General features: G+C 32.5%; 1 pseudogene; it reads left to right on the plus strand.

The window, feature by feature from the left end:
• Window positions 1-8,149: 8,149 nt before the first annotated feature.
• Window positions 8,150-9,072, plus strand: LOC144378338 (olfactory receptor 6C3-like; annotated as a pseudogene).
• The last annotated feature ends 8,645 nt before the right edge of the window (window positions 9,073-17,717 follow it).

Raw genomic sequence — 17,717 nt, forward strand, 5'->3', positions numbered from 1 at the left:
TTCCTTTTCCTTAGAAAAAACATGCCTTATATGGTTGTAAATCAAAAGTATAATTCTAATGGAGTATTCTATATAAGGCTTCTCCTCCTATAAGAAATTGCAAATATCTTTAAAATGAGTGCATATTCTGGCTACTGCCCAGCAGGTATCTAGTGTAGTTGAGTTTTTCCAATAAAGTGCAGACTGCATAATTTCTTTCAGGCAGGTTCAGTTTATTTTCCAGGCCAAAACTCTACATAAATTTTTCTTTACATACTCTAGAGAATGTTTATGATATGAAATTAGTCAGAATCCAAATGTAATATATGTTGTAAATTTATCACCAATTATTAGGGTAGTTTAGAGAAGATGTCATTGGTTTAAGAAGATTGCCTTATAGATGGAATGTTAGTCTGTAATGTAGAAATAGGTTGTACTCTGCATTTGTGTGATTAGTGATCCTTGAAATTTATCTCACTTGTCAACTAGAGTCTGCAACAAGAGAATTGTATTTTTAGGAATATCTTTTAGGAATATGACTGTAGTTTATAACTTTGAGAAAAATTGTGCCCTACTTAATATTTTCATAAAGATTTGATCATGTTCTCTAAGCATAGTTAATATGTGCCAGGACCAATGGTTACCATATGTAATCTGAAGAATACAAATCAATACACTCAATTTTGAGGAAATTTTGCTGAGCTAGTATATACATAGAATGAATCATGATAAAACAAAAATAAACTCTCTGAATGTCAGGCTTTATTCTCTATCAATATGTAGCCTTCTCCAGTTGCAGAGTAGTTTAAAACACACATCTTTTAGAACAAATAACTGTTTTTTAAAATCACCAGTTACAAGAGATATGTGTCATAAATCATGCCCAGTCTGTAAATATGGGGAACTAACTCCTAGAGCAACAATGACAAGAAATAGAAATTTGCCAAAAACCAAATATTTTGAAAAGCCACAAAATAATATGCACAAAGCTGCAAAAATGGAAATGTTAAAAAGCAAGAAAAGAATATTTTAAAAAACAAAGGCAAACATAGTCTCAGATCTCATAATCTTATTAAGTCAGTGTGTCCAGAATTCATTTTAAGATGCACCATTTTTCTAACATTAAACTTAAGAAGAAGTAGTAGTATACCCAGTTCTTAATTTCTGAAAGGTATTTTCTCTATGTTCCAGAAAGTAAAATGTATTAGTAAAATTTCTCCAAAGAAATTAAAGTGATAGGAGATATAAGTACAGATATATGGAAAGAATTTTATTAGGAAGATTTGACTTATGCAGCTGTAGTAACAGACGTCACATAATCTGCCATCTGCAAACTGATGTCCACCAAACCAATGGTGTAGCTCTAATCCATGACTAAAGATCTGAGGTTGAGGAATACATAGCTGAAAGCCTTGACTGAGTTTTAAGCCTTAGAACTGTCCCATGGCAACAGTAGTTGGATTTCTTAGGTCAAAAGAGAGAAAATTCAATCTTTCTTCTATCTTTTTGTTCTGTTTGAGTTATCAACAGACAGAACGATGTCCACCCACAACAGAGAGGCCCTTCCTTTTGAAGTCAGTGTACAAATTCAAATGTAAACACACTCACAGACACACTCAGAAATAATGTTTAATCAGTCATCTCGTATCCCTTAGTTCAGCCAGGATAATACCTAAAATTAACCAGCTCATCCTTAGTTCTTCTAGAACCAGGTTAAGTGGGAAAAGGTACAGTTTGATACATTTTGAAAACATTTAAGAACTAACAAAACAAGCTATAGACGGATTGTTTTATAATTGTCCCTGTAATATGTAACCAGGCTCTGTGTGGCATATGATAAAATATTGAGTCATATGAAAAGCCTGGAAACTCTGTCAGTAATACTTATAGATCATAAATTCTATGTGATCATCTCAGTTGTTGGGTTTTCCAGACACAGTTATAAAAATTTCTGTCACTGAAATCTCCTTAATGAGCATTGCTACTTTAATGAGCAAGTCCTAAATATCTGACTTAATCTTAAGCCTAGCTCTACTACAGGACTCTACATAATCCTTAGCCTAGTCTATGTGTGTGGGTTTTCATTGATTTTTCTATAGTATTTTATTACCTAATAACATAATTTTAAAAATTATTATGTTTATTATTTACTGTGTCTCTATCTAGTTCATGTGAACTGGGTCTCTATCACTTTTCTTGACTATTATTTCTCAAGCATGTAAAAGAATGCTTGTTATAAAGTTTCTTTGTACCAAAAACAAACAAACAAAAATAAGTTTTGCTTGCTAAATATGAGGGAGGACACGATAATCTAAAGAGACTAATAAAACTAATGAAAAGTGAAAGAAAACAATAACATACAAAAATATATATGGTCAGTCAAAAGTTGAAAATCTTTATTGAAAAAATGTGATTATATTTTGAGGAGATGTTGACAATAAGTCTTGATTTTCTCTTCATCTCACTACTCAGACATGAACAGTAGGAAATAAAAGTTTCATACATCTTTACAATAATGTCTGAAGGCTCTGGGAAAATCTCATGCTAATTTTATTGAGATCCCCACCACACCCCTTTTCCCCTTTATCTTTCTTTGGCTTCTGTAATAAGAGCAATCATTTCTGAATCTGGCTTATTTCACTTAGCATGATGTTCTCCAGGTCTATCCATTTACCAGCAAATGCCATGATTTCATTCTTCTTGAAATCATTGTGTTTTATTTATTTATTTATTTATTTATTTATTTATTTATTTATTTATTTATTTATTATTAGTTGTTCAAAACATTACATAGCTCTTGACATATCATATTTCATACATTTGATTCAAGTGGGTTGTGTTTCTATTTCACATTTTCTCAATCCATTCATCTGTAAACAGGCATTTAGTCTTCTTTAGTCTTGGCTGATGTGAATTTCACTGATATTAACATTGGTATGCATATATCACTGTAGTGTGCTGATTTTAGTTCTTTAGGATAAATTATGAAGATTGGAATAGCTGGGTCATATAGTGGTTCCATTTTTAATCTTTTGAAGAATCTCCATACTGTTTTACTGAGAGGTTGTGTGAATTTGCAGTCCCACCAACAATCTATGAATGTACGTTTTTCAAATCCTCCCAGAATGAATTATTATTTATATTCCTTTTTAAAAAATTATTATTATTTTTATTTATATATGACAGTGGAATGCATTACAATTCTTATTTACATATATAGAGTACAATTTTCCATATCTCTGGTTATATACAAAGTATATACACACCAATTGGTGTCTTCATACATGTACTTTGGATAATAATGATCATCACATTCCACCATGATTTCTAATCCCATTCCCCCTCCCTTTTCCCCCCAACCCTCTGCCCTGTCTAGAGTTTGTCTATTCCTCCCATGCTCCCTCTCCCTATCCCACTATGTATCAGCCTCCTTATATCATTCCAAGTTTTCCAAGTTTTCTAAGGAATCTCCATACTGCTTTACAGATTGGCTGAACCAATTTGCAGTCCCACCAGCAATGTGTAAGTGTGCCTTTTCTTTCATATCCTCATCAACACTTATTGTTGTTTGTATTCTTGATAAGTGCCATTCTGACTGGAGTGAGATGAAATCTTAGAATAGTTTTGATTTGCATTTCTCTAGTTACTAGAGATGTTAAACATCTTTTCATATATTTGTTGATTGATTGTATATCTTCTTTAGGATATATAAAAAACTCAAAAAACACCAAAATCACTTAACAGCCCAATCAATAAATGGGCTAAGGAGTCAGTCCAACATATATTTTTGACACCTTTGTCAAGTATCAGATTACTCTGCTTTTGGGTTTGTCTTTGTGCTTTCTATTCTATTCCAATAATATTTCTATTTTTGATGCTAATAACATGTTGTTTTTGTTATTATAACTCTATAGTATAATTTGGAGTCAGGTATTGTGATGCATCCAGATTTTCTCTTTTTGCTTAGGATTGCTTTGGCTGTTCTGGGTCTCTTAATTTTCCAGATAAAATTCAGGAGTGCTTTTTCTAGTTCTGTGAATAATATCATTAATATTTTGATGGAAGTCACATTAAATCTGAATGTTGTTTTTCATAGTATGCCCACTTTGACAATATTAATTCTGCCTATCTAGGAACATAGGAGATCTTTCTGTCTTCTAAGGTCTTCTTCAATTTTTTTTCAGAGTACTATAATTTTCATTATAGAGATCGTTCATGTCCATGGTTAGATTAATATTAATACCAAGGGATTTTTTTGAGATTACTATGAATGTAAGAGTTTTTCTAATTTATTTCTCAGGAACATCACCATTCATGTATATATAATATATTGATTTAAGAACTTTGGTCTTATATTCTGGTACTTTGCTGAATTCATTTATCAGCTCTAGAAGTCTTCTGGTGAAGTTTTCTTTCTTTTTCTTTTTCTTTTTATGAGGAGGGAGTCTTGTAGATATAGGATTATATCATCAGCAAACAGAGATAATTAGACTTCTTCCTATATGTATTTATTTAATTTCCTTCTCTTGACTGATTTCTCTGGTTGGTTCAACACAATAAATCAATAAATGTGATTTGCCACATAAATAGAATTAAGGACAAGAGTTATAACATCCCCCAATAGATGTAGAAATAGGTTTGGACAAAATACAGCACCTATTCATGTTAAAAATCCTGAAGCAACTAGGGACAGAAGAAATTTACCTCTACATTTTAAAGGCTGTATATGATAAAACTGGGGCTAGATTCTTATCTCAGTTCACAATTCCCAATAAAGTAAGAAGACTCTGGAGAAATTATTAATTCCAGGTACAATGTAGAAAAGTGCTGAAACAGTCTGGAAAAAGTATTAGATAAGAAGAGAGAAATCTAAATTTAACATGTGCTTTCAAAATACTAAACAAAATAAAAAACAAACAAATAAACAAAAATAATACAAAAATACTTTGTCCTAACTGAAGCACTCCAAAGACGTAGAATTGTCAATTTAAATTTTCCTTGTTACATCTATGAAAACACTAATGTGGTATAGAAGAACTTTGAAAGCTATAAATTCATATGTCCATGTAATTCAACATAAAATACAAAAGAACCAACTTTATCTTGTTCCTTCAGTTCCTCTCCTTCCCCTTTGCCATCTCCGTCTTCTCTCCCTCCTTCTTCCTGCCTTCCAAGAGTTGAGAAGTTCTACTCCACCATGGCCCTTTGACCATGATATTCTGCCTCACTGGGGCACAGAGCAATAGAGTTCACAGACCATGAATTGAGTCTCTGAAACTGTGAACCCCCAAATCAGTGTTCCTACTTTAAGTTGGCCTTGTCAGGTATTTGAGTCACAATAATGAAAAACTGACTAACACATTTGATATTTTATTTTTATTGTAAAAATATTTGAGAAGCATGAAGAACATGAAAGAGAATAAAGAGGTGTATTCCACCATCAAAATGTCATATAAACAAAGGTTTATCATTTTGTGATTATTTTTTATTAAAATGTGGAAGCGATGATAAATAAAGGTAGAGCCAAGATGAATAGTAAGATGAGAAAAGTTGACATTGCAATTAAATATTGCACTTTAGAATGAGGATGAAATTAGTTAAAATAGGCAATAATATAGAAAAATATATACATTATAATAGTTATTCTTTAACTTACTGTAATAGAATAGCCACTAGTTTACAGGTGACCAATATCTAACAAAGATAAAGTTTGAACAATCAAAAAGGCATATGTAGAAAATTTTTATATTTTAAAAATATAATTAAATATCATTTAGATTAAGGGTTCAGGTTTTGTAACAAAGTATGTTTCATAGCTATTTTTTTGCTCATGAAACATTATATAATAATAAAATATTACATAATTGCAGTCAATGGAAATAAACAGTTTGTAGAATAGCATTGAGCATTGTAGATTCTCTATGAGATACAAAAATGAATGTAACCATTCTCAAGGGAGATCCCCAATAGAGAAGAGTTAGGAGGCTACTGAGAAACTGAAGGATGGCTAACAGAAGTCCCTCAAGGTCAATAAGATAACAGAGATATGGCCTGGACTTTATCTTGTTCCCAGGAAATCAAATCTTCAGAAAACAAAAGAAATAGACTTGAAGTATTTGAGATATAAAGTAAAACCAGTTGGAAGCAAAATTCTGATTTAAGAATGTGCACTTATAATACCTAATGGTGTCATATCTTTCTCTGTTCTTTCTTTAAATATTACTTCCTTAAACTTCTAGATCATATTAGTAAAGGGGATCATATTTTTTTTCTGAAGGTTTCTGACATTACATTCTTATTTCCTAAAATATTTCCCTTCTGTAATTGTAAAATAGAGAAAATATAAAATCAAATTTGATTAAAGTGTGAACTTTGCTAACATCTGTCCTGCATGGCAGAAATGTGAAAATCTAAAATAGACTTAGCAGACTAAATCCACAGAATAGCATACCCAGGCAGTGTTTGAAGAGCTGGAACTAACTGAATGGGTTAAGGTGAATGGGAGAGGTTTTTCTGTACATTTTTAGACATCCTGGTGAATGAGTGGATCTGTGGAATGAGAGCCTAATGTGGGACAAAATGAAAAAGGAAGAAAATACTTTTCCATAAAACTTAATGGATAAGGAAGGATGATGTTCAGTTGGAAAATATACTATTTTATAATCCAAGTGACAGAACTGCTAAGATCTAAGGCAAGTATTACTTTCAAATTTATGCTTCAAAGCAAAATGAAAAATAATGTTTCTTTAAGCTCATAAGTGAAAAATATCTGTATACTATGTGCCCCATATGTGTATGTATATATGTGTACACGTGTGTGTGTGTGTGTGTGTGTGTGTGTGTGTGTGTGTGTGTGTACAAGTGCATGGAGTAATGCATACATTGCATATGTTAAGGGCCCCTAAGTGGCAAGCCACTCCCCTTGTGCAAGGTACATGGGCAGCAAACTGCTTACTCTGTAGGCACAGCCCTTGGTGGGAGGCTATGTTTTCTGGTTCCAGTTCTTGCTCCATGACCTGCTCCTCAAATGTTTTCTGCAAGGACAGTTAGCAGGAAATTGTATTGGTGGCTGTCTGTAATCTGCTTAGCTACTGCCTGAGTATATAAACATGATGAGTATGCAATAAAATCAGACCTGCTTCCACTTTGGTCTTGGAGGTCTTGATTCATGACTCTATAGCCACACTCTCTACCCTGTTTTATGGACCTCCTTCCTTACTGAGTGAGAGAGAGCCCACACACGTGTGTGTGTGTGTGTGTGTGTGTGTATGTATGTATATATATATATACACATACATGTATAAAATTATTTTAAAATTATGTATTTTTTCTAAAAAGATTATCAAAGACATCAAACATTAAAGATTTTAATAGAATTATAAAATAAATCAATAAGTAAACATATTCCCTGGTTACTACATAAAATATTCACATTATTTATCTTATAGTAAATATATATATATATATATATATATATATACATAATATGTATAGAATGTTCTTATGTTATCTTGATAATTACTCCAAAACAGTAATACTAAAAATAAAATGAATAATTAAATCAAATAGTTTATGTTTTTAAAATGTATTTAATATTTTAACAGAATTATTAGTTGATTTCTTATATCATAAAAGGAGTAATGGGTTGTTACTTTAGTCTTCAAATTTTTACTTTGCCCTTTGATAAAATCAAGATAATCTATTTTTGTTTTTAGGTTGTAGTATGATCTAATGTATTCACCATGGGAAAAGAAAGAAAAATGCATGATTCATGTGATTATTTCAACAAAAATGATAATAATATTTTGCATAAATTTGCCCCAGTAATAATTTTTAAATTACCGATTTTATTTGCCTTCTCTCACTGATGTGGCTTACTGTATAAAAATTCCCTAAATACTGCTGCTAGATTTAAAATAAAAGAACCAGAAGCAAAGAAGCTGGACTTATAAATATGTAATAAAAAATAACACAAAGAGAGTAATGTAGATAAAATTGTTAGAGATTAGGGAAAATATTTTAGAATTTTATCAATAAAGACTATGTTGTTCATAATAAATTATGTCTTTCTTCTCTCTTTAATTCTCTTTTACACCTAATATCTTAAAAAATAAAATTAAAAAAAGGAGAGACCAAGCAGTGACAAGGAAAAAGAGAAAGAGAAAGAGAGATGAACCACTCAGTGATCACAGAATTTGTGCTACTAGACCTTTACGATGATCTTGAACTTCAGATTGTGATTTTCCTGGTTTTATTTCTCATGTACACATTAAGTATCACTGGGAATCTGACTATCATCACTGTAACCTTGGTGGACTCCTATGTATAGGCTCCTATGTATTTCTTTCTTTCTCCCAAACTTCTCTTTTTCAGAAATCCCATTTACAACTGTAGATATGTATCCCCAAGTTTCTAGTTACTATTGTCACCCAGGATAAGACCATTTCCTATAACAATTGTTCAGATCAACTCTTTTTCTTTATCTTCATGGGGGTGATTCTCACTGCTATGTCCTATGACCACTGTGTTGCCATCTGCAAGCCCCTTCATTACACAACCATTATGAGCAGGAAGCTCTGCACCCTGCTTATGCTGTGTGCCTGGCTGGGTGGGTTTCTGACCATTTTCCCACCCCTGATGCTTCTGCTCCAGCTGGATTACTGTGCTTCCAATGTCATTGTTCATGCATGTGATTATTTTCCTCTCTTATGACTGTCTTGCTCAGATACATGGCTTCTAGAAGTCATTGGTTTCTACTTTGCTCTGGTTATTTGCTATTCACTTTGGCATTAGTGGTTTTATCTTACATGTACATTATTAGGGCAATTTTGAGAATTCCCTCTGCCAGAGAAAAAAGGCTTTCTCCACCTGTTCCTCTCATATGATTGTCATTTCTATTTCTTATGGAAGTTGTATATTCATGTATGCTAATCCATCTGCCAAAGAAAAGGCATCACTGACTAAAGGAGCAGCTATTCTCAACACCTCTGTTGCCCCTATGCTGAACCCTTTCATCTACACTCTGAGGAACCAGCAAGTAAATAAGCCTTCAAGGACGTGGTCCACAGGGCAGGGTATTCTACAAATAAATGAAAGAGACTTTTTTTTCAAATACAAAGGACAGTATAAAAAGCAACTTTATAAAATATTGAAATTCATAAATATCTTTATTAAATATTCTTGTCCTCTAATAATTTTTTAAATGCCACATTATACTTAATTTGAGATTTTCCTAATCCATTTCTTCTACTTCCACAACCAAAGTATATCCAACATATTGTTTACCAAGTTATTTAAAAGTGTGCCTAAATTTTCCAGTACAGAGTTTTCATGAAATGGTATGTATTTACTTAAAGCACACTCTATAATATGGTAAATAGTTTTAATTCTTAGTCCTTACATCCCAACTGTCTGCTAAAATCTGGAAATCAAAGGATTCGAATATAAGAAATTAAAAAGGTAATGTCTCTCAGAGAAATTCAATGTTAGGAATTTTTATGATTTTTGGGTGACCACATGGCTTTGAAGTAAATGTTTTCCAGAAGCTTTTTGAATTAAATATTTCCAAGGAATTTCACATATGTATAACATTTATTTATTCAAAAATATGTCTACTGAAAAATGGTTCAGCAATTGAACAATTTTGTTCTTGCTCTTATGCAGACCTAAGCAAGAGAGGAAAAAATAAGTAAATAGGCTATCACAATGTAATTTTATAATTTTTATGTCTCTATGAGAAATATATTGTACAAACTTTTTAGATTATTTTATTCATAGATGATACACTGCCTTTATTTATTTACTTATTTATTAATATTCTGATGATCAAATCCAGTGCCTCACATGTGCTGAACAAGTGCTCTACTACTGATCTACAATCCCAGCCTCTATATTGTACATATTTAGAAACATATTGAGAAATAAATAATAATAGTTTGCTTATAACATTAACAATTTGCATAAGTTTACCAATAAATAAGATAGAATAATTGTTATTTTTATTTATTGTATCAGAATAATAGCCATCACATAGATAAAAAGTAAACAAACAAACATATTATATATATATATATATAATCTCAAAGCCTCCAATAAATAGACATGCCACTTATAACTAACATTCTCTCTCTCTCTCTCTCTCTCTCTCTCTCTCTCTCTCTCTTTGGGGACTGGTAAATGAACTCAAGGGCACTCAACCATTGAGACACATCCCCAGCCCTATTTAGGATTTTATTTAGATACCCAACATCTCATCCTACACTACACTACACTTCTTTGTCCAATATTAGAAACCTTTTGCAAACCTACTATTTATTTTGTAGATAATAATTGAACTCATAATTTCTGTATATTGTGACCAAACTGTAAACATCTAAATAGAAAATATTTTGTTTAAAGTTATATATTGTTTGTATTTGGGTCTGTTAACATTGTTCTTCCCCTCAAAGGAGAGGTATTGGAACTTTGCAGGAGCACTATAAACATGTAGGATAAAAATGATAATGCCTCAGAGCTGCAGTTCTAGAAGGGAAGACTCATGAAAAACATAAAAAAAAACAAAACAAACAAAAAATAAACAAACAAACAAAATTACAATGGAAGAAAGTGCCCCAAACAAACCAAGATGCTACATTATTAGAGTCCATGGCAAGCACAGCAGAAGAAATGAAAGGGAAGGAGTTCAGGATGTACATAATTAAAATGTTCTGTGAATTAAAGGATAATATAAGGGAGCAAATACAGGCAGTAAAACATCATTTTGATAAAGAGCTATATAAGCAAATTCAAGAAACAAAAGGTTACTTCAATAAGGAGATAGAGGTTCTAAAAAAAGCATAAATTTTTGAAATAAAAGAAACAATAAACCACATTAAAAGCTCAATTGAAACGTCACCAACAGATGGGACCACTCAGAAGATAGGACCTCAGACAATGCAGACAAAATATATAATCTTGAAAAGAATGTTGACCACACAATGAAGATGGTATGAAACCATGAGCAGAATATTCAAGAAATATTGGATAGCATAAGAAGACCAAATTTAGAGTTATTGGGACAGAAGAAAGCAGAGTTCCAAACCAAAGGAATGAGCAATCTATTTAATAAAATATTATCAGAAAATTTCCAAAACATAAATAATGAATTGGAAAACTAAATGCAAGAGACTTACAGTACACCAAATGTACAAATTAACAACAGATCCACATCAAGACACATTATAATGAATAAGGAGGGAATTTTAAAAGCCATAAGAGAAAGGAATAAGATTACATATAGGAGAAAACCAATAAGGATCTCTGCAGATTTTCAACACAGACCTGAAAGCTAGAAGATTGAGGAACAACATATACCAAGCCGTGAAAGAAAATGGATGCCCACCAAGAATTTTGTATCCAGCAAAATTAAGCTTTATATTTGATGATGAAATAAAAATCTTCCATGATAAACAACATTTAAAATAATTTACAACCAGAAAGCCTGCACTAGAACATCCTTGGCAAAATATTCCACAAAGAGGAATTGAGAAACAACAATGAAAATCAGCAGGGTGAGGTATTACATTAAAAGAAAAACTAATCAAAGGAGAAAGTAAGTCAAGTTAAAAACCTAAAATAAACAAAAATGGCTAGGAATACAAATCATGTCTCAATGATAACCATGAATGTTAATGGCCTTAACTCACCAATCAAAAGACATTGACTGGCAGATTGGATTAAAAATTACTTAAAAATTAATTGTTTTGGAATAATTATGTATTAATTAATGTATTTTTTTCACGAAATGCATTTAGAAAATTATTAAATAATTCTATTAAAATCCAATTCAAACATACAATTTTTCTAAGCATAAAAATAAGAATATACATTTATGTTTAAGTAAAATAAAAACTGATCATTACATTGATTATCTGAAATATAAAAAGTTACAAAAACAGAACAACTGTTTTCCTAGTGCACTGCATATACATTATTCCAATTTATATCCTTATCTCTTTCTAATACTGTTTGTTATTTTCCTAAGAAATTAATATTTTTTTGTGGTGCTGGGGATTGAAACCAGGGCCTTGTGCATGTGAGACAAACATTCTACCAATGGAACTATATCCCCAGACTAACATATTAATTTTTTAACATGATCTTTTATGATTTTTTTACTATAAAATTGCCTATAGTCTTACTCTGAGTGTAGTTTCTTGTTTATAAATGTGAAATTATTAGCATATTTAGTACACTTATCTGCATATGAAAAACTTTAAATTGAATAAAATTTCTTTATTTAAGCAAAAAAAACCCAACAAAACCCCCAAACACCCATAAATCAAAGGCATTTCTGTATAGTGACAAATCCTGTGAAACGGAAATGAGGAAAACTACCCCATTTACAATAGCCTCAAAAAACATAAAATACTTGGGAATCAACTTAATGATTGAAAGACCTCTACAATGAAACACTAAAGAAAAAAAATTTAAAAAAAACACCTTAGAAGATGAAAAGATATCCCTTGTTCTTGAATAGACAGAATTAATATTGTCAAAATGACCATACTACCAAAAGCACTATCCAGATTTAATGCAATTGCAATCAAAATTCCAAGGACATTTCTCATAGAAATAGAAAAACCCATCAAGAAATTCACCTGGAAAAATAAGAGACCCAGAAGAGCTAAAGCAATCCTTATCAAGAAGAGTGAAGAAGGTGTCATCACTATACAAGACCTTAAACTATACTACAGAGCAATAGTAACTAAAATAGCATGGTATTGGCACTAAAATAGATTTGTAGATCAATGCTGCAGAGTAGAGTACACAGAGACAAACCCACATAATTACAGTTATCTTATATTAGACAAGGTGCCAAAAGCACATATTGGAGAAAAGATAGTCTCTTCAACAAATGGTGCTGGGAAGTGGAAATCCATATGCAACAAAATGAAATTAAACCCCTATCTCTCACCATGCACAAAACTCAATTCAAAGTGGATCAAACACCTAGGAATTAAACAAGAGACACTGCACCTTATAGAAGAAAAAGTAGGCCCTAATGTCCATCATGTCAGAGTAGGCCCCAACTTCCTTAATAAGACCCTTATAGCACAAGAATGAAATCAAGAATCAATAAATGGGATGGATTTTAACTAAAAAGATTCTTCTCAGCAATAGAAACAATCAGTGTGTTTAATAGAGAACCTACAATTTGGGAACAAATTTTTACCATAAGCACAGCAGATACAGCATTAATCTCTAGGATATAGAAATTCTAATTCTAACAAATTCGAATAAATTAAAAATAAATAAAGAAGATAGAAACTCAAAACCCCCAAATAACCCAGTCAATAAATGGGCCCAGGAACTGAACAGATGCTTCTCAGAAGAAGATATACAATCAATCAACAAATATATGAAAAAAGTTCAACATCTCTAGCAATCAGAGAAGTGCAAATCAAAACTACTTTAAGATTTTATCTTATTTCAGTCAGAATAGCATATATTAAGATTACCAGTAAGGATGTGGGGGAAAAGGCACACTCATACACTACTGGTGGGACTGCAAATTGGTGCAACCAATATGGAAAGCAGTATGGAGATTCCTTGGAAAACTGGAATGGAACCACCATTTGATGCAGCTATCTCACTCCTTGGTTTATACCCAAAGGACTTAAAAACAGCATACTACAGGGACACATCTATATCAATGTTTATAGCAGCACAATTCACAATAGCTAAACTGTGGAACCAACCTAGATGCCCTTCAGTAGATGATGGGTAAAGAAAATGTGGTACATATACACAATGGAATATTAGTCAACACTAAAAGAGAATAAAATCATGGCATTTGAAGGCAAATGGATGGAGTTGGAGAATGTAATACTAAGTGAAGTAAGCCAATTCTAAAAAAACAAATGCCAAATTCTTTCTCTGATATAAGCATGCTTATTCATAATGGGAATTGGAGGTGCAGCATGGGAGGGATAGACAAACTCTAGATAGAGTACTGGGGAGGCAGAAAAAGGAAGGGGGCATGGTGATAGGAAAGGCAGTGGAATGAGATGGAGATCATCCCTCTAAGTACATGTGTGAAGACACAAATGTTGTGAATCTATGTTGTGTACAACCAGTGATATGAAAAATTATGCTGTATATTTGTATTATGAATTTAAATGCATTCTGCTGTCATATATAACAAATTAAAATAAATTAAAAAATAAATAAAGAAGGCAGAAACAGAGTCAAGTAATTCATGATGTCACTCATATATGAAATACACACACACATAATGTTTATTTCTTAGAAGGTGTGTTAAATGATATTAACAGAGGAAAGAAAGACTGGGGATGGTAGGAACAACAGGGAAATGTTGACCAAGGTGTACTAAATTACAGTTAATTAGGAGCCAAAAGTTCTGATGTGCTATAGCACACCATGGTGACTGAAAATAATAATAATGGACTGTGTATATCAGAAAATTAGAACAGAATATTTTGAATGTTTTCATCATAAAGAATGATACTGATGAAAGAAGATAATTTTGTTTAACCCAATTTAAACATTGCACAATTCCATGGTACTTTATTATCACATATAATGTTTATATTTTATGTATGTTTAAAAATTTATTTCATTTTAAAAATAAAATAAAACACATGAAAATTTTTAGTTTTCTGGAAAACTTAATCTTGCCTTCATTTCTGAGGGACAACTTTTCCAGATACAACATTACTGTTTGGCAAAGTTTTTTGTTGCTATTGTTGTTTTGCTGTGCTTCAGTTCTTTGAATTCATAATCCCACCCTACCTTCTAAGATTTCAGCTGAGAAGTCTTCTGTAGGTACACTCAATGTCCCTATATATTATTTGTTTCTCTTGTCTTGCTGCTTTCAAGATTTATTTTCCATCTTCGATGGCTTGATTACAATATGTCCTGGGATAGTCTTATTTGAATGATCTTTATTGGGAACCTTTGCCCCCATCCCCAGATATTCATATCATTTCGCATGTTTGTAAAGTTTTCTGCTATCATTTTCTGAAATAATCTTTCTAACAATTTATCATTCTCTCCCTCTTGAATGCTAATGACTTGTACATTTCTTCATTTTTGTCACTGTTCCATAAATTCTATTAACTTTTTTCATTATTTTTAGTTTCTTCTTCTAACATATTTCTTCTCTTAAATGTAATTATTTGAATATAGATTCTCACTTATTTCAGTCTCAGTTAGATTCTTTTTGATCAGTTCTGTCATTAATGCTCAGAATTCAATTTTTCATTGTATTTTCAATATTTATTTTATTTTTCCTGTTATTTCAATCTCTGTATTAAATTTATCGAATACATTTCTGAATTGTTTCTCTGTATTTTTTTTTGAAGTTCACTGAGCTTCCTCAAAACAGCTATTTTGAATTCTTTGTCAAGTAGTTTCTACGTATCTGTCTTTAGAACCAGTCATTAATGCCTTATTTTATTTACTTGGTGACACCATGCTTCCTCAATTGTTCTTAATTCTTGTGGTCATGCATTGATGTCTACTTGTTGAAAATGTACACATTTTTTTTCAGTCTTTTCAGTCTCACTTTGTTAAGGAACATCTTTTAAAGGTAACCTTATTCAGAGATTCTGGGTAAATATCTGGCATGATCCCTAAGCCCATAAATACTGCAACCATTGCCACAGGATTACCACAGCTGGCAATGTGGGCTATAATTCTTTGGCCTTATAATCTTGGGCTGCAAAGAGTAGCTCAACACTGGAATGTAATTGTGTGGCCATTGAACCTGGTGCAGTGCTGGGGCAACCTGAAGCCTACAACTGCTATGGTCTTTCATCCAAGAGATTTGTCCAAAACCCAAGTCCACAGCTGTTGACCGGTAGTTTTGAGAACCAGAAAGTGAGTAAATCCCAAAGGATTTGTGCTTTCTCTTGTGCCAGGGTGAATCTAGAAGTTCAGTCCATGGGTACAATCTTAAGTCAATAGTCAATCTGGTGCTGTGTTTATTGTGGTAGGTCTGGAATTGGGGCCTAAGGCCAATTTTCTACACTCAATTACCTCTCCTTCCCCCATTCAGATGGTGTCACTCTCCACACGGAGCTGCCTAGGGTTAGAGAGAGGTGAAAAAGATTATACAAAACCATCCATCGTACCGTCTTTGATGTGTCAATTTTTATTCTTATACTACAACCAGTTTCTGTTGATGTTTTACCCGATTGCCTTTGCTGTTCTGAAACTGATTGCATGTGAGTATAGTTGTACAGATTATAAAGCAATGATGGATAGAGAGTCCTGTTCCACCGTACAGCTTTGCCAGTCACAAAATTCCCCTCCCCTTTCAAAGAAGTGCAGGACCTGGTAGCTGAACTGTTTAATTGGTTTAAAACATAGTGACAATTCATTTCCAGAGCAACTTGGGGATAAGTGGGCATATTATTTAAAAAGCAAGTGTCCTATATTGTTTTTGGAAGTATGTGTAACAGATCAGTCAAAATTAAAAATGAAATATTAGGAGGTCAGGAGAAAAACTATAGTACTAATAGAAACTAAAAATAATGAAATAAAGATAGGAAATAAAAAGGAGCACGTGATTGTGGAAAGAGAGACTGCATAGTCTCTCTTTCATCCAGCCAGGAGATCCACAGAACAGGGTAGAGGAAAATGTGGCTGCGGAGTGACCAATCAAGACCTCTGGAGACCAAGCAGGAAGCAGGTCTGAATTTATTGCACAGTTACCATGTATATTTACTCAGGTAGTAGCTAAGCAGATTACAGGCAGCCATCAATACAATTTCTTGCTAACTGTCCTTGCAGCAACCGATTGAGGACTGGGCCTTGGAGCAAGCACAGAGACTGCAACATGTGGCCTCACAACCAGGTCTGTGCCTACTGGGTAAGCAGTTTGCTGCTCACATGCCTAGCATGAGGGGAGTGGTTAGCCACTCAGGGGTCCTTAATATTTGCCATGTATGCAGTACTCCATGCACTTGTCCTCACAGCAGGCCATTCATTATTTAAGATTTTGAGAAAAGATTTTAAAGAAGCACATATAATAGGATATTTAAATAAAATGCTATGTTTTGTCTGGTAAGAGATTCATCTTATTTGTCCTCTAAAACTATCAATAAGGTTACACTGCTGACAAATACACAAATGATGGGGATTAGATACTTAACTAACTTCTTAACCACTTTCTTCCAAGCATTTATATGAATATATGTTCCCTCATATGGTTTTTGTTCTGTTTAGAAAAAATAGATAAGCAAAATAGTTGGTCAATACCTGATAATCAATAAATCTCAAACAATGATTGCTATATTTATTACTGTTAAAGGATTTAGAGAGAAAAATAGGAAAATTATTCCTATTTGTATTTAAAAACAGAGGCCATGGAATGCAGTTTTCATATGTAGGAAATAGTTTTTATTATTTATACATAAATATGTTGAATCAGTCATTTCAATGCCTTTCATAATGTGTATCAATCATAAATTCAACACAACTCAACACCATTGTATTTTTCTGAGTTAACTAGTGGTTTACTCATCTTTCCCTCTCTTTTCTCCTCTGTCCCATTTTCAGATCATCTCATTTTCCAATCCATCAGCGGTTGCACTTCTGAAATTTAATAAACACATGCTTTGCATACTTGTTATACATGAAAAAAATAAGAGAAAATTGCTAAATAGAAAATGTGTGTTATATATAAACTTATGTATGATGTATGAGTGTGAACGTCTAGTGCGTTCGGGTCC

This window comes from Ictidomys tridecemlineatus, chromosome 6 (genome assembly GCF_052094955.1).
Source record: "Ictidomys tridecemlineatus isolate mIctTri1 chromosome 6, mIctTri1.hap1, whole genome shotgun sequence".
In the NCBI taxonomy this organism is placed as follows: domain Eukaryota; kingdom Metazoa; phylum Chordata; class Mammalia; order Rodentia; family Sciuridae; genus Ictidomys; species Ictidomys tridecemlineatus.